Below are 19,458 nucleotides of genomic sequence, written 5' to 3'. Positions count from 1 at the left end.
CTTTATATACATCATTAGAAGTAAACATAAAAGAGGTCAGAGAGGACGGCAGTCCGGGACTTTTGGGCGCCATCTTTGAAGGGTCAATCTATAAATCAAATGTTAAATACAAGAGTGTATTGATAAATAATTACGGATTGACTGTGAAAGTAACAATTAATATAAGTCAAAGCACATAAACATTTCATTAGGATTTCATCCGACCAATATAGAAGTCAAAATTACTTCATTCAATATGTTTTTCACAGTGTAACCCACCAGTGTTGGCAGTCATTTTGTGACTGAGTTGAAAGGCATAGGGCGGAAAAAAAGAGAACAATTGTATAAGAAGGTATAGTAGGAACACTGTGGTCTTTGTTTAAGCAGTCTGTGCAGTGCAGAGACAGGAAGTTTGAATGTTGCGTAGGCTGTGGAAATTACGTCGGCAGAACAACAGTGCGCTGTATTGCGGCACGGTTGCGTAGGCTCTGGAAATCCTGTCGAGAAAACAATGCGCCGTATTTCAGCCAGCAGTGTGTAGGGTGCACACACAGGTAGTGTGAATGTGCGGTATTGCGGCAATGTTCAGTAGGCTGTGTAACAGTGCACACACAGGTAGTGTGAATGTGCGGTGCGGAAAAAAAGAGAATAATTGTATAATAGGTTATAGTAGGAACAGTGTCGTCTTACTTTAAGCAGTCTGTATGGTGAATATAATGCGCAGTAATGTTTACTTAGAATGTGGTGTTCACTTATATCACGGACAGTGTCACTTTCTTAGACGAAATGTAATATTATGTGGGACCATTGAAAGTAGAAGTGTTGTCAGCCATTTCCTCCCCTTCCGCGGAGTAGCAGGGACATCTGATTGGCTGACGTGTTCCAAGCAGGACCTTCCCAAGCTTAATGTTCTTTTGCTGCGAACCATTGAAAGTAGAAGTGTTACCAGCCATTTCCTCACCTTCAGCGGAGTAGCAGGGACATCTGATTGGCTGACGTATTCCAAGCAGGAGCTTCCCAAGCTTAATGTTCATTGGCTGCGAACCATTGAAAGTAGAAGTGTTGGCAACCATTTCCTCACCCTCCGTGGAACATCAGGGAAATCTGATTGGGTGACGTGTTCTAAGCAGGACCTTCCCAAACTTGGGGCATCATTAGGATGGCGGATACCGACGTAAAGAGGGACCGCCCGCCATAAGTGTGGCGGTTCCGTGGTGGTGATTAGGATGTGCCCGCCACACTGGCGGGCGCATCCTGCATTCTTAACATTGCGGCAGGCGGTGCTTTCAGCATCACCCGCCACAATGCCAACAATGCATGTTGTGCATTTGCACGCAAAACGTGGCAGGCACCGTTCGGTGCCTGCCGCATTGTGCCTGCAAATGCAGGGGAGTACCATAGGTACCCCCCATGTGCACCCCCACTCCCCCAACTTCCTGGGGGCCCGCAACAGGCCCCCAAATATGATTCCCACATGCCTTTCTGTGGCGGCAACGCCACCAGGGAAAAGCTGCTCCCCGCCTGCATACTAATATGGATGGCGGAGTCTAGCAGACACCGCCATCATATTAAACCCTTTTTCGCCAAGTCGACTCGTCGACCGGACGGAAATGCAGCGGACGGTCTTCCCATCCGCCGCGGTACCCCCCGCCATACTGATATGGCAGGGGGAAATGGGAGGTGGGCGGGGGATTATGTTGGGTGTTTGAGATGTCATCAGTGATGTCACTGACCATGTCATGAATGATGTAATATGCGACGTCATGAGCAGTGCATTGTGGGTGCACGAATTATAGTTAGCTGAAGTAACTATAATGGTGGAATTTGTCTGGTTTTGTATGAGTGAAATGTCCAGCTAACTATAACGTCCCTGAAACCTATGTTTTTTTCAGTGAATTTCTAAGGTTTTTAAATGCTAATTTCTAACTATAACGTCTGTAAAACCTATGGTTTTTCAGTGAATATATATATATATATATACATATAAATATATATATATATTACCTACTGGCGGTCACCAATAGGTAGTTATAGTTAGAACCTAGTTTCCATAGGAAAAGCATTTTTTGATTTGCTAATAACTTTGGCGTCGTTTGACGAATCTTCCTGAAATTCTCCCAAAAAAGTCTATCCAGGTCAGCCCCTATTCTGAAAGTTTGGGGGTGATTCGTCAAGCAGGGGCTGAGAAAAAAACGGGGTCCCAAAACTCGTTTTCTCCATGTTAATTTCCACAGGAAATTTTGCGGCGAGCTACAGCCCGAACTGCCGAACAGAATTACCCCAAATTTGGCAAAAAGGTAGAGCTTGGTTAAGAAAGTGACCTTTTTTTTAAATGGAGTAAATCCGTTCAGTAGTTTTAGAGAAATTCACAAAATAAGAGTAAAAAATCAATTTCCCATAGGAAACTTTGTGCAAGGCTACAGCCGAAACTACTGAACGGAATTATTCCACATTTGGCAGTAAGGTAGTGCTTGGGTCAGTAAGTGACCTTTTTAAAAATGGTGAAACTCCATTCAGTAGTTGCTGAGAAATTAGAAAAATACAAATTTTGATATCTGGGCGGAGCCTAAGTCGCATGCGCGAGCTTCACTGTGATTGGCTGCTACTAGTCCAAACCAGGAAGTGTTGGCAGCCATCTTGTGGCTCAGTAGAAGTGAGTCACCCAAAAACGGAGAAACAAAGGTAGAAAACAAGAGAAGGGGGCAGGGTAGAAAAACCCTGACCCCCTAGGCCTGCTAAGGGGGTCCCAGAAGGACACCCAGGACCCAAAAATACATTAAAAAAAAAAAAAAAAAATCAGCAAAAATTCCCGCTGGGGTCGCGGGTTCTCGCGTTTCATTTTAATGAGGCCCTTGGGTGGGCAAGGTTCCGCGGGTATTTCTTAAAAAATAATAGCAGGGGCTCGCAGGGGTTGCGGGGATGTGCTGGGGTCTGCGCAGCCCCGAGGCTTCACTCATATTGGGAGGGGGGTTGCATGGCCCCCCTTCTGGAGCCTTCTATGTGCTTGTACCTTTGGCGCCGTTTGACGAATCTTTATGAAATTATCCAAAAAGTTTCTCTTTTTTTGATTAGCTCTTATATTTAAAGTATGGTGGTGAATGGTGTAGGAGGGGCTGAGAAAAAAGAGGGTCCTAAAACGTGTTTTCTCCATGCAATTTCCATACAAAAATTTACAGAAGACTACAGGTGAAACTGCTGAACGGAATTACGCCAAATTTGGCAGGGAGAAGGGTGATGGTCCCAAAAGCACGCTTTTGTTTAAATGGTGTAAATCCGTTCAGTAGTTTTTGAGAAATATACAATTTTACAGATATTGATATTTGAGAATTCTGACATGTGATTGGCTGAGGGGTTACAAGCACCAGCGTGCGGCTTATTGGCTTCGAATGGTTGAAACCAGGAAGTGTTGGCAGCCATTTTGTGATTTATTCCGTCAGCTCGCATCTCTCCGTGTAGAAGTCATCTGATTCATAGTTTTACCTCTGCGAGGCAACACTGGCATCTGTGTCTGTGTGAGATATGCTTTTCACTGTGCCTTTCTTCATATCACCAGGATGCGGCTATGCCTTTAGAAGCCCGTCCCTCGGCTTGGAGCTCTGTGAATCAGTCTGTCGGTACGATCCCCTACACTACCCAAAGACTTTCCAAACACCACTGCACTGTCGTAAACTCTAAAACACTACCCCAGCACGATTCCCTACACTACCCAAACACCACTGCACTACCCTAAACCCTAAAATACTACCCCAGCACAACCCCCTACACTACCCATTCACCACTGCATTGTTGTAAACCCTAAAACACTACCCCTAGCAGGACCCCTTCCACTACGCAAACACCACTGCAGTACCCTAAATCCTAAAACACTATCCCCAGCACGGCCCCCTACACTACCCAAACACCACTAGACTACCCTAAACCCTAAAACACCACTCCCAACATGACCCCCTACACCACACAAACACCACTGAACTACCCTAAACCCTAAAACACTACCCCCAACACGACCCCCTACACTCCCCAAACACCACTGTTCTACCCAAAACCCTAAAAGACTCCCCCAGCACGACCCCCTACAGTACACAAACACCACTGCAGTAACATAAACACTAAAATACTACTCAAAGGATGACCCCCCTACACTACACAAACACCACTGCACTACCCTAAACACTAAAACACTATTCCCAGCATGACCCCTTACACTACCCAAATACCACTGCATTTTTGTAAACTCTAAAACACTACCTCCAGCACGATTCTTACACTACCCAAAAACCACTGCACTACCTTAAACCCTAAAATGCTATCCCCAGCATGAACCGCCAAACAGTACACAAACACCACTGCACTGCTCTAAATCCTAAAACAGTACTCGCTGCATGACTTCCCACACTACACAAACACCACTGTGTTACCCTAAATCCTAAAACACTACTCTCAGCATGACCCCTTACACTGCACAAACACCACTGCACTGCCGTAAACTCTAAAACACTACTCCCAGCATGACCCCTACACTACCCAAACACCACTGCACTGCCGTAAACCCTAAAACACTACTCCCAGCATGACCCCCTACACTACACAAACACCACTGCACTACCCTAAACCCCAAAACAGTACTCCCAGCATGACCCCTTTCACTACCCAAACATTACTGCATTGTCGTAAACTCTAAAACACTATCTCCAGCACAATTCTTACACTACCCAAACACCACTGCACTACCTTAAACCCTAAAACGCTACCTCCAGCACGAACCCCCTACAGTACACAAACACCACTGTACTACCCTAAAGCATAAAACAATACCAGTCCATCGGTTCGCAGGTCTGCGTCTGCAAGCCGTCATGTCCCTAGTTGTACATGTGCCTACCCGTCCGTTAGGTGATAGGTGTGTCTCTGCTAGCAGGGCTGTTGGCCTGTTGGTGTCCCTTTGCGAGTTAGACCCGCGCTCTCCCTCTGTGAGCCAGCATGCTGGTGTGCGTTTGCGAGCCGACGGCCCGTAGCTCTCCCTGTGCGAGCCGACGGGCCACAGCTCTCCCTCTGAGAGCCTGCCCGACGGCCCGCAGGTCTCCCAGTGCTAGCCGGATCACAGCTGTCACTCTGCGAACCGATATTGGGAATATAAGGCGGCCTGAAAAGAGCCCTAGTGTTTATTAGTTGGAGCTACATATAAGTGTGGATGCACAGCTTCAGGTTATTCAGAAAAACTTGATTTCCCTGATCTGTGAAGTGTACTCCATCACTTCTGTAGATATCAGCCATATCAAAACGTATGTTGTTGTTGTAGATCGACCCCATTCTATGGTCTCTGAGGTATGCAGACACATCTTTGTTGACATTCTTCCAAGATTTTTCAATCTGAGGACAAAATTGGTTTGACCATTTCCACTTCTGTCTTTGGCATATATTGGAATATACAAAGACAGGTTGAGCCAAAAGCAACATCAATTGTTGAAAGGTGTCTTTCATTAGCATTTCCAAACCTACACCAGTCAATGTGCCTAGGTCATTTCCACCACAGTGCACAATCATGAGGTCAGGGTGTTGGAGATGCAAACAGGTTTTAATCAAAGGTAACAATTGGTGCCACTTCAATCCACTCTGTCCAAACCATTTAATGTCCATGTGGCATATCATCAAGGACCGGCGATAATTATCGCTAAGCGCACTTAGCGCTAGGATAATTATCGCCGGGTAACGTGGAATTTTATCGCTGAGATAGCGTGCTATTAGCGACGCTTATCTCAAAAGCGATAAAATTCCAAGCGCTAACTGCCAAATGTGAGATTATCGCTGGAAATCAAGCGATAATCTCACAAAGTTTGGCGATAGCTTGATGATAGGGCAAGGCATACTTAGCCATGATATCCACCTTACATAGGATATCATGGCTAAGTCAGTCTTGAGGCAGGCGTAAGGAAAGTAGCGATAACAGAGGTTATCGGTACTTTCCTTGTCTCTCTGCAGGTTAGCGTGCCTATTGATAATTGGAGAAATGTCGCTTAGCGACATTTCACAAGTTATGTCAGAGCAGGAACCCCCACTTTGCATCTCATTAGAGATGCAAAGCTGGGCGCTCAGAAAACAGGCGCTAATGCAAGGTTTCACGCGATCGCGTGACCTTGCTGATTAGGCGATAAAATTATTGCCGCTTTTCGTCTGAAAATGGACGCAAAAGCGACGATAATTTTTTATCGCCTTTTTGATGATATGCCCCCACATTTTTTAAACCTAAGTCTAAGTCAATATGTCTCTGTTCTGCATACCTCTTGCACCAGAAAATATAGCTATGTCTTACGATCCACACTAGCATTTTGAAGGTATGGCTGGGAAGTATGGATAGATGTCTGTAGCTCTTGCAGTCCGTTCGTAGAATAAGAGATTTGTTTAAAGGTGGGGAACTACTTTTTTTTCTCTTTCAAAATGATAACTGATTGGGAGATGAAAAGCATTGTTTTTCAAAAGTAGGGTGCACATTCGTTTTGTGGAAAAGCATCTTTGTGATTGGTTAAGAAAAAGCAGTTTAAACTTGGAGTACATATCATAGGATAAAATTTGGTCAACTCAACCACACCTGCTACTTGCATTTGGAAGGCACTGTTCGAACTTAAAACAATCGTGAACGTTAAATGTTCAAGAAAATGTTGCAAAAAAATATTGTTAGGTTGAAAAAAATTGATGAAATTTTAACCTGCACGTGTTGTAGAATGTTCTAGAAAGTGTGTTGATAGAATACGTTGCTCTTCTGACTTCTATGTGTCCTTGAATATTAAAAAAACTGTTTATATGGAAAATTCAAAAATAACCAATAGAGAGCAGTTTTGAAACCTAAAAGAATCAAGGAACTATTCTAATTTGTTCATTACATGTATTTATGTGTGGAGCAACTAAATTACAGACACAACAGCAACAGGAAGAGGAAGAAGCAGGGAGTGGGGGGACGGGGGAGATGAGCACAATGGCACACATGCACAATTAAGTACAGCACAGCTACAGACAAACCATGGCCAAAATGAAACACACCAACAAGGAGCACAAGTCACACAACCCACCAACATCACACCACTGAACAAGCATAGAAGTGAAAACCACACTGCCTGAAAGGGAGAAGGGTGAACAAAAGCTCACATGAAGGGACATCTCACACACAATGCAACACACACACATAGGAAGCAGAGTACACCAACATCCAACACAATGTGGTCGAAACACAAACATTCGCACAATCGAACACAGGACACAATTGCATTCGCCTGTGGTGGATAAGCGTCCAAAAGCGTCAGTACAAAACAGGCACAAGGTTAACGCATAAGTACAAACCCACAGTCCGGATGGGATAGCAATTCACGTATGGCAGGCAGCCAGAGTCCCTGACACACACATTGGCATACAAATGAAGACACAACACATTTGGAGACAAGTAAAAATGTGGAAACTGTATACAAAAAAGTGCGTGTCAGTACGGCCAATGGTAGTGCCACGATATGCAGACAAATGCAGCAGCATACCTGAATAAGGAACGTAGGAAAACGTCCATGTTCACCTCGGGGTAGTCCATCACCAACACACGTCAGTGTCAACCAGCGTTGGTTGCCCGCGCCTCGGCCATGAGTCGACGCCAATGCAGCCATGTCCACTGTTATCTTGGTACATGTGACCAGATGTACAACGTGCAATGATGCTGCGGGACATGTGCAATGTGGCACAATGAGTCGTGGTTGCAGATACCTTGTTACTCGTCCATGAACGCGAGTGCAGCTGCGTAAGCCACTATCTCTAATGAGTGACGGTTGGCCACAATATTTGACATGTCGTCGACGTAATCCATCTGCTGACCGGGACAGATGTGCTGACTCCTACCACTATACCCAATGTGCACCAAAGCAGAATCAGGAAGTGGGTCCATTTGCTCACTGCATACTACGACACGAGCAATCTCCCAGGCCCAGTTCCCAACAAGCATGCCAAACATCCATGCATGCCATAAACAGACATCACCATGACACTCCTGGTCGTGGTCCAACAGGGGGCACACACACCCATCGTCGTCCATGTCATCTACCCACACGTTGAAGAGGCACACGTCCATGCACCACTCGGATAGGCACGTGCGACACTGCAATACAGGTTGAACGCAGGTGACGTCCGCAATGCGGAAGCTCAGCCGGTAAGTGATCTGCAGCACTGCCAAAGGCAGTGCACCCAGGACATGCAGCAGACGTGCAAGGTATAGGTGGACGTGAATGGAGTTGACCATGTGTTCGGGATGCCCTGGCATTGCGTCAGTGGCTCTGCTTGTAGCTGCACTGGCTTGCCGTGTGCCAGTCTTGTGGATGAAATGGCACAGCTTGGTGCAATGTGCCGGGTCTGTGTGCAATGGGTGCAAGGCAGGGGTGTGGTGGGAGTACGTGTGGAGGTCATTTCATGCATGCTAACAACAACGAAGGACGTTTGAGTGTGGGATGTGTACTCATTGTTCTCAAATCGGGCAGTGCATAGTGTGGGAGATGGATGCAAATATTATCGTATCTGTCAGGTGCCTGGCCACTTGCAAGTTCCTTCTCGGGGCAGCAGATGTGTTAGCGCAAGATAGCTTAGACAAAGAACCTTTTCATTCCTACAGTAACTTCTCCAGCTGCATTCATACAGGATGTGTACAAAGGCCGGTCGTGGGTGTTGTGGGATGTCTGCGACCCTGGTCATCATGGATGAGATGCCCAGCACGTGGCACATGGGCGGCTTCACTGTGTGTTACGTTGCCAAATAGCTGCCCCAACACTTTGTGCGCTGCACTGTTATATTCCGTGCACTCCTACAGCACACCATTGTAATGCCTATTCGCGCATGCCCTGAGGCATTCCAATCACACCGTGACACTGCCGTTTGGAGGTGGTGCATGCCACTTTACAACATCGACTGCTGTGGCTCTTGTGGCAGCCACACCAGAACACAGAGACTCACTTACCGCACTTCTTGCACACGGACATGTCCGAGACACCCCATTCCCCTTGCCGGATAGGCACACCCCTTCGCTGACCTGTGTACGCCAGACCAGCACACACCACTTGTGCATGCAGGAGGATGCATGCATAGCTACATGTCCAGGCTCACTGCCAATGCTGAGGTGACATGGTAACGTCCGCTGAAGACAGCACACTGTGATGTTGCAGGGCCCATGCTCATCATGCTAACACAATGACCACACGGACACACTTGCTCAGATGAGGGTTCGGGGGGCGTTGGCAGTCCTGGGGTTGTTGCGATGAGTGTTGTGGCCCTCATGGGTATCCGTGTATCATGCTCATTGTCTCTATGGCACCTGTGGGTGTTCCGGTGTGGCTCTTGGCTGTGTTCCCTTTCATGCTGCAGGTAGTCGTCCTGCTTAACATGAGCAGAAAGCAGGTGTAAAATCCCTGGTGCTAACGCGGCTTATCGCCGGAATTTGTTTCGCAACACAGTTTTTGCCTTTCATTGTGAAAGTTGTGATGTGGTTTTTTCGTGCACAGAAAAATAAACAAACTGGGCAGTGTATCCCGTCAAGATCCAGCACCTGACCCACTATTCCCAAACAATATAAATACAATGAGATTTCTTCATTGATTTTGTGTGTACACTGTAAATGCACCCACTACCACAGTGCAATTCAATACAGGATTTTAGTATTTAGAATAAATCGAAAAGGTGCACCTTGTGTGTTTTCCACTGGAACGCCTACCCTGCATCTCATTATCAGCACTTTAATGCAGCCAAAGTTGATATAAATCTAACACACTATTCAGAAGCTGATGCAAACTGCAGACATCACCAGTATTCTCTTGATAACTGCCCCAAAATTTAAAACCATGGTGGACACCACCAAATAACAGTAATAAGAATGAGAAAGAGTCACACAGCACTTAAGTAACAACCAAAAACGTTATTGTTTTTTTCCCAAACTTTATTTTTCCATTTACGTTCATATAGAGGATAAACTAAATTTAACCAACTCAACACAAAACAACAAGGCGGAAGACTCCTGCCGGGTCCATCAATGTCGATGACATAGCCTGGAAAATAAAGCACAAAATAAGGACGTGTGTAATGTGCATATCAAAGGAGTGAGACACAGAGAAAGAGAGAAGGAAAAAAAGCCAGAGAGAAAAAGAGTGGGAAGGAAAGAAAGGGAGTGAGAAAGGGAGAAGGGAGAGAGAGAGTGAGAGAGATAGAAGGAAAGGAAAGAAGAGAGTGAGCGAGAGAGAGTGAAGAGAGGGAAGTGAGAGAGAGAGAGAGAGACACTGCCACTCCTGCGCATCCATGACCAAATAATTACCTGCTGCCACCGGAGTGTCTACCAGTGGGCACTCCACGTGCCCGTGAAAGCTCCAGGGCCAAGTCCTGCCACCATGGCTTGGTGCACATTATTTGGACCCGTTCCGTGGCCCAGCAGATCCCACACATGTCGCTGAGTCCTGAGTCATCAATGGCGGAGACCACATCAGTTTTTGGTGCCGCTAACCCTGTGCAACACAAGTCAGCGCCACGTGGTGGTAGGCCGCTGATGGCCATACAACTTAGGGTGCGACTAACCCTGTGCAACTCAAGTCCGCAGCACGTGGTGGTAGGCCCCTGACGGCCACATCAGCTTCGGGTGGCACAAAGCCTGTGCAACTCAAGTCCACGCCACATGGTAGTAGGCCCCAGACAGCCACATCATCTTCGGGTGGCACTAACCCTGTGCAACTCAAGTCCACGCCACATGGTGGTAGGCCCCTGACGGCCACATCAGCTTCAGGTGGCACTAACCCTGTGCAACTCTAGTCCACGCCACGTGGTAGTAGGCCCCTGACGGCCATACAGCTCAGGGTGCGACTAACCCTCTGCGCAACTTTTCATGGACTCTTTATGATTGAGACCCGTGGAGCGTCTGCCATTCAGTCACCACCAGCAATAAAGGATGTGACTTTGTCGATCCAATATATTGGCGTTGTCACATGGCCTGTGAGACGCATGTTCCGGATGGGTATGGTGTGTGTGTAAACCTGCCCTCAGGGAGTGGCCGTGACATGTTGACACCTAGACCACTGACCTGCACACCAACAGGGAGTACGCCTGCGACAGGTAGCTATGTGGGGGGGGTGAAAACGTGTTTTCTCAATGGATTTTCCATATGAAACTTTAGACAAGGCTACAGGTCAAACTGCTGAATGGAATTACTCCAAATTTGGTAGGGAGAAAGGTCTTGGTCCAGAAAGCGCGCTTTCTCGCATCGAGTGAAAATATAAAAGAAAGGTCAATTTAAAATACCAGAGCTCTGTCTGTGCGAGATAACACTTTCACGCTCCCTCTGCCCAACATCACCACTTCGCAGCAGTGCCGTTAGAAGCCAGTCCATCGGCTCACAGCTCTCTACCTTTGCGAGCTAGTACGCTGCTGTGCCTGTACCTCCGCGAGCTACTACGCTGCTGTTCCTTTGGGAGCGGACGGCTTGTAGTACTGCGTCTGTGAGTCGAGCGGAGGGGCCGCAGTTGTACCTCTGCAAGCCTGGGTGCAAACTGGTCATAACTCAGACTACATAAGCATTGAAAAACCATTTTGTGATTCAGTCCGTCAGCTGGCATCTGTCCGAGGCATTTCTGAAAACATACCAGAGTTCTTTCTGTAAGAGATACTTTTTTCACGCTGCCTCTCCCCACATCAGCAGGTAACGCACCCTCTTCCCACATTAGCAACATGCCCCCAATAACCTTCTTTGGCCCGGAATTGTCCCTGTGTGGTTGGACAAACAAGAATCTTAGTCATGTATAGATTTACATATAAATCATTTTATTTAAACAAAACAACAACACATAAAACTGAAGGGAGTCTGGTGCTATGGTCACTGCCACGAAGTTGGAGTCACTGCCATTCAGGACTCAGGACACAGTTCCACATGTGGGATTGGCTTGTGTTAAACAGGGTTAGTGGCACCACGTGTCGCCAGCTTGTGTTGAACAGGGTTAGTGGCACCACGTGTCACGGCTTGTGTTGAACAGGGTTAGTGGCACCAAGTGTCACCAGCTTGTGTTGAACAGAGTTAGTGGCACCACGTGTTGCCTGTCTTCCACAGTGTAGGCCAGAGGCAGTGGTCAGCAAAGGCCCACATCCATGTGACGTTGACTTGAGCTGCACAGATTGGGAGCATAGAGTCTTCTTAACCGATTATACTCTCTCACACAATTTGCATCGGCACTAATCTTGAATTGTTAGCCCTGACAACCGCATTGTAGGCCAGAGGTAGCGGTCATCAAGGGCCCACAGCCACGTGGTGTTGACTAGAGCTGCACAGAGTTAGTGGTACTTGAAGCACTTAGCGTGTGCGCAGTCAGCGATGATGCGTGGCCCGGGCTGGACACACTGGTAGCAATGTCTGTTGCCTACTGGACTGCATCATCTGCAATCGCGAGTCGCTCTGAATTGTGAGCTCTACTCACTGCAGTGGAGGCAGGAGGCAGAGGTGAGGAAGGGCTCACAGGCACGTGTTGTTGACTTGAGCAATGTCTGTTGCCTACTGGACTGCGTCATCTGCAATCTCAACTCCATCTGAATTGTGTGCCCGACTGACCGCAGTGTAGGCCGGAGGCAGCAGTCAGGAAGGGCCCACAGCCAAGTATTGTTGACTTGAGCAATGTCTCTTGCCTACTGGACTGCGTCATCTGCAATCTCGACTCCATCTGAATTGCGAGCCCTACTGACCACAGTGTAGGCCGGAGGCAGCGGTCAGGAAGGGCCCACAGCCATGTGTTGTTGCCTTGAGCAATGTCTCTTGCCTACTGGACTGCATCATTTGCAATCGCGACTCGATCTGAATTGTGAGCCTTGCTGTCTGCAATGTAAATCGAAGGCAGTAGTTTGTACTGACATAAGTCTGCGGTGCTGTGCCGCTGGGGGCCTGTGTGGCGGAAGCCAGCGATCGGCTTAGGAGGCTGGTGGTCACGTCGGCGGCCTCTTGGTAGGGTGAGGGGCGCCACCCTGGCAGAAGCTTTGGCTTTCCCACAAGTGAACCACACCCAGAGCTCCAGCCTATTTATTCACACTCCTACCCTGAAGTGGCGTACCTCAGACCAGCCCACTCCGGTTACGGTTATGCTTACAGCGGACGATGACACAGATACTTGACTGAGATCTTCCCTAGTGTTTGACGTAACATGGTTGGGTCCACTGTCCACAACACTACAAGCACCAGTAGTATTTGTGCACATGGAGAGGTGTGTGTTCTGCATACTGAGATATGTCCAGCACATCACCGCTACACTTTGCATTGTGTGCCTTGTAATTTATGGGTGAATTGCTTCCTTCACATATAGTTTGTTTACACCTGTCCAAATATTCAGCCATTGTGTGGCTGAGGGGCCATGCCGTTTTCGGAAAATGTGCTGTCTTGTTCTGCGCTGCCTCGGTGGTAGAGGGGTGGGTCTTGGGGGTGGTGGTGGGAGTTGTGGTGTTCTTGGGTGTCAGAGCTGCTTGATCAGTAGGTCTATGACATGTGTTGGTCTTCAGATGTGGCTCTGGGCTGGGCTCCCTTTCATACTGTATGTAGTTGTTTAATATTTAAAAAACCAGAAGACATTATATAGTTTAAATAACAAATAAAAAAATTTACAGTAGGTAGAGGGGTGGTACGGGGGGAGCTCCTGAGGGTTGTGGGAGTGGGTGTTGTGTCCTTCTTGGGTGTCGGAAAAACTATAGGTTAAATGAACATTATAATTAGAAGTTAGCATTAAAAAAAAATTGAAATTCCCTGAAAAAACCATAGGTTTCAGGGATGTTATAGATAGAAATTAGAATTTAAAAACCCGTTGAAATTCACTGAAAAAAACATAGGTTTCAGGCACCTTATAGTTAGAAATTGGCATTTAAAAAAACCTTTGAAATTCACTGAAAAAACCATGGGTTTCAGGCACGTTATAGTTAGAAATTAGCACTTAAAAAACCTTAGAAATTCACTGAAAAAACCATAGGTTTCAGGGACGTTATAGTTAGTTGGACATTTAACTCATACAAAACCATACAAATTCCACCATTATGGTTAGTTCAGCTAACTATAACTCGCGCCCCCGCAATGCACTGCTGATGATGTCACATATTACATAATTCATGACATGGTCAGTGACATCACTGATGACATCACTGATGACATCTCAAATGGCATCACTGCTGACATCACTGATGACATCTAAGGGTGGGCGGAATTTGCGAAAGTGCCTTTTGCAAAATATCGCGAAACGGCAAAAAATCTCCGCGCTCACGCGAAATTTCGCGTGATCGCTGAGATTTTGTGCTGATTAATGCGTTACTGAATTTGACCTTCAACTCGGGCACCTGCTTTATTAATATCTGTAAGACTTACAGATATAAATAAAGCAGGTGCCCGAGTTGAAGGTCAAATTCAGTATAAGTAAGTGCTTCCTGTTGAGGTTTCATTTTTGTGACAGGAGCATCGTGCCAGAATGAATCCTGCCCTGCATATTTATTCAAGAAGATGCCACCGTTTTGTGCAATACCTCTACTCAAGATTAGTACATGCAACCAAACATGGGACAACAATTAGCAGGACATAACACATACTGTCTAGATATTTGTTCCGGGCTCCTTACAATATTTGCTTGTTTTCCAGCTCTTCACACTGTCTTTGTGCGAGTCTCCTACACAACCTAGTCATGTGCTCCAAGTTCTTGACACTCTCAGCTGGACATTAATGAACAAAGCCAGCCTCGGACGAGTGGCGATGTACTTGGCAACAAAGAATACAGGTGACGTGCGTGGAAGGAATGAAGCATCTCCCAATCTCGAACATGTGTCGGATTTCGAGACAGAAAACTAGTTGTCAAAATAAAGAAAAGGCCCCGACAGGAAACAGGGGGCGAGTGCTGGGGCCACTGAGGCGTGCATCTCTCTTCTGAGGAGTCCGGCCTCTGCCCACGCGCGTCCCGTCATTTCCTGGACTGCACCCCTTTAATCACAGCTCTGCCTCGTCGGGGCAGTGAGGCACATGAATGACGCACATGTTCAGCAATCCATGGGCATGTGCAGAGCACCTCGAGGACTAGAAGAGCACAGTAAGGGATGCGGATTCAAGTCATGAGGGGGTGGGGGGTGCTACAGTGTCCCCAGGCTGAAGAAACCATGCACGGACAGAGCTTGGAAAGAGCAAGGCGACCCAGTCAGGACAGGTCTACTGGAAGAAAGCACCTCACAGGTCACTCCAGCATGATGACGTCACTAAGGGTTGGCGCTGTAGGGGAGGAGCCGATGGCCCATTCCATAGCTACTTCTATACCACACTATGCCATGTGCAAATGAGCCGATCACATGCACTGGGTATAAATTCCCCTCATGAATATTCATAACCGGAAGTACAGGATGATCGGTAATTATGACACCACCGCAACTCTCCAAGGAAAATCTTGGCAAAATTTAACAGGGAAAATGGGCAGGAAAAACGGCGCAACGTGAGAATCTGGGTGGGAAGCACTAAGTACACATGTAATGAATCATTCTCTCATGCAAAACTCAGAACAGGACGTAAGTACCACATCCAGTATGTACCTCACTCAGGGGAATCAATAAGTTGCCACATCCTGTAAACACCTCCCTCGGAGTTATAAATAATTTACCTCACCCAGTAAATGCCTCACTCGGGGGTCTCGATAATTTACTAAGGGTGGGCGACAATTTCCGCTTCCCTTGCAGATCGCGGAAGTTTCGATATTTTCGCGTTCCACGCAGAACGCGAAAATTTCGAATTTCCGCAATTTCCGCGAGCGGAACAGAAATTGTCACCCACCCTTAATGACATCATCCATGTGACAATCTGATGCACCTCCTCACACACTAATATAACCTTTGATACACTCACTGTAAAATACAGACTACCATTTTCGATACCATTGACACACTAATACCAGTTACTACATACCCACTCAGTGATTCCTAGGTCTACACACACATCTGCCCATTCACCCATACAATCACTCATACATGGAGTCACTGATCAATAGAACACTATCAAATGCACTCATACACCTATATAGACATTGACACACCAGCACTCATACTAGTCAGTTATGTACTCATCCTAGTCACTCATGCAAAGAATCAATCACAGTTCTATTTACTCACCTACAAAGTTATACACACACCACCTCATTTATTCACACAGATAGTAACGAATACTTAGTCTCTTATATAATCACTAATACAAGTATACATACAGCCACTCTCACAATCACTGACTCTCATGTATAGTCATTTCTCTACACCAACTCTCACATACACTGTCTTTTATATATGTACTTAGCTGGACATGTGCACTAAGACATCAATTAACTCACCAAGACACCCATACACACACTTACCCACCCATACAACTGTTTCCACATGCACTCTTAAACTCATACACCCTGTCAATCAACCACTCACGCATCTATACACAGTCACACCCCCCCACCCAACCACACACAGACTCAGTCTCCTATACAAATACGCATGCAACTAATCAACAACCCATATAGACATTCATGTAGCTACTGACCAACCGATGCAGCAGCTTACACAACAACAGACAGAGTGATACAGACATTCACACACTTTAGACACTAACCCATGTATTCAGTAAGATACATTTAATCATTCACTTAAACAGTCAGTCACACCTACTAAATCCTCGATCCAGACACTTATACATCCATTCATTCTTCAGCTTTGTATATATATATATAATACATATTCAAATGTTAAAGAAAACAACATTCACTGGATGATGTCATCAGTGATGTCATTTGAGATGTCATCAGTGATGTCACTGACCATGTCATGAATGATGTAATATGTGACGTCATCAGCAGTGCATTGCGGGGGCGCGAGTTATAGTTAGCTATGGTTTTGTATGAGTGAAATGTCCAACTAAATATAATGTCCCTGAAAACTATGTTTTTTTCAGTGAATTTCTAAGGTTCTTTAAATGCTAATTTCTAACTCTAACATGCCTGAAACCTATGGTTTTTTCAGTGAATATATATATATATATTCACTGAAAAAACCATAGGTTTCAGGGGCGTTATAGTTAGCTGGACTTTTCACTCGTACAAAACCATTGAAATTCCCCCGTTATAGTTAGTTCAACTAACTATAACTCGCGCGCCCGCAATGCACTGCTGATGACGTCACATATTACATCACTCATGACATGGTCAGTGACATCACTCATGACATCACTGATGACATCTCAAATGACATCACTAATGACATCACTGATGACATCATCCTTGTGATAGAGTGGCAGACCTCCTCTTCCCCTAATATAACCTTTGATACACACATTCAAAAATAGAAACTACAATCCAGACCTGGGGGAACCAGGTTGGAGTTTCTGCTTCAGCTCAACATTCTGTGATTCTGGTCAAATTACTTAATCTCCCCATGTCTACAACCAAAATGAATTTGATCTTGTGTGATGTAACCGATGCTCATGTAAAGCACTCCAATACCTGACAAGTCTGCACTATATAAAACTGCAAATACACAATAAATAAGTGTTTTACACACTTCTGTCATTGGGCTACATTTGGGCTACATATGGGTGATATTTGGGGTACATTTGGGCTACATTTGGGCTACATTTGGGCTACATTTGGGCTCTTTTGTCTCTGGTGGCCATTTTAGGAGATTTATTTGTTATGAAGTTTCCTAATTTCCTCATTTACTGCAGTCTCCTCAGTAGGAAATGCTTTCAGGTTTTTCACTTTGATTCCATCAAGAAGGTATTCAGATATGTCACACATTTGCCATAAATTCTGAATGTTAGCACTCTAGTTGCTCATTAGATCACTGTAGTAAAGCTACTGCTCACCACGGAAGTCTGCTGCTAGTATTAGAAGTGCATTTTTCAGTCTGCATATCAGAATTTTTTAATGAAATAGAAGAGGATTTGAGAAGTCACTCAAAATGTGCCCTAATTTTTCTTTCTTCAGCACTAATCATAATGTCTATGGCAAAATGAACCCCCTCATTGTGTTCCTTTTTAAATTAAATGCTTTAAGTGTTACCAGTTTATTCCAATCAAGATGGCTTCAGGTGTGCCATACTTTTGTCATAAGTAAGACAGTAAGCGCTCTAGTTGTTCTTAAGAACACTCTGGGACATTCTGTCATTGGGCTATACTTGGGCTACATCTGGGTGATATTTGGGCTACATTTGGGCTCTTTTGTCTCTGGTGGCCATCTTGGGAGATTTATTTGTTATGAAGTTTCCTAATTTCCTCATTTACTACAGTCTCCTCAGTAGGAAATACTTTCAGTTTTTTACTTTGATTCCATCAAGAAGACATTCAGATGTGTCACACATTTTCCATAAATTCTGAATGTTAGCACTCTAGTTCCTCATTAGATCACTGTAGTAAAGCTACTGCTCACCAGGCAAGTCTGCTGCTGGTATTCAAAGTGCATGTTTCAGTCTGCATGTCAGAATTTTTTTATGAAATAAAAGAGGATTTCAGAAGTCAAAATGTGCCCTAGTTTTTTTTCTGCAGCACTAATCATAATTTATATGGCAAAATGAACCCCCTCATTTTGTTCCTTTGTAAATTAAATGTTTTAAGTGTTAACCACTTTATTCCAATCAAGATGTCTTCAGGTGTGCCATACTTTTGTCATAAGTAAGACTGTTAGCGCTCTAGTTGTTCTTTAGAGCACTCTGGGAAGCTGCAGTAGAACACAAAGGAATCAACTGACAGTCTCTGCCCTTGTTGGATGTACATGTTTTACTAAGAATGTCAGACTTCATTCTTACATGACTGAGAAAGATAATGTGAATTTACAGAAAATATGCTCTCAGTTTAGCCTATAGATCACCTTCCAAACCTCTGTGGGAAAAGCATGAGAAAATAGTTTTCTCTCAAACATGGTTCATGATATCACAGCAGAAGGCTTTTTCACATGGTAAAATCACCTTAGAACACACCACAATTCCTAAATAAGTATGGTACCATCAACAAATGATTTATAATGTAACTAAAGTCTTAAAACCTTCTATTAACTGCAATGCTTTTTAATGAGGTGCTATCATGTATATTGGTCCCAAGATGGCTGCCAACACTTCTTGGATGAAGTTCTGACAGCCAATCAGATCTCACGATGAGATGTGTTGTTAGGCTCCGCCCAAATATATATGTGATTTTACTTTTGATTTTCTCAGGAACTACTGAACAGATTGACACCATATATGCAAAAGGCACATCCCTGAGCAGAGGACTACCTCTCTGCCAAATTTCAAGTAATTCTGTTCAGCCGTTCGGGCTGTACCTTGGACTAAAGGTTCCTATGGAAAATTGCATGGGAGAAACGTGTTTTGGGACCCCCCTTTTTTCTCAGCCCCTGCTTGACGTATCCCCCCGAGACTTTCAGGGTAGGAGCGGAGTGGAGCGCCCCACCTATTTTGAAAATTTCGCGAGGATTC

Source organism: Triturus cristatus, chromosome 11 (genome assembly GCF_964204655.1).
Source record: "Triturus cristatus chromosome 11, aTriCri1.1, whole genome shotgun sequence".
NCBI classification, from domain to species: Eukaryota; Metazoa; Chordata; class Amphibia; order Caudata; family Salamandridae; genus Triturus; species Triturus cristatus.
The sequence above is the reverse complement of the archived record's forward strand: the minus strand, read 5'-3'. Positions refer to the sequence as shown.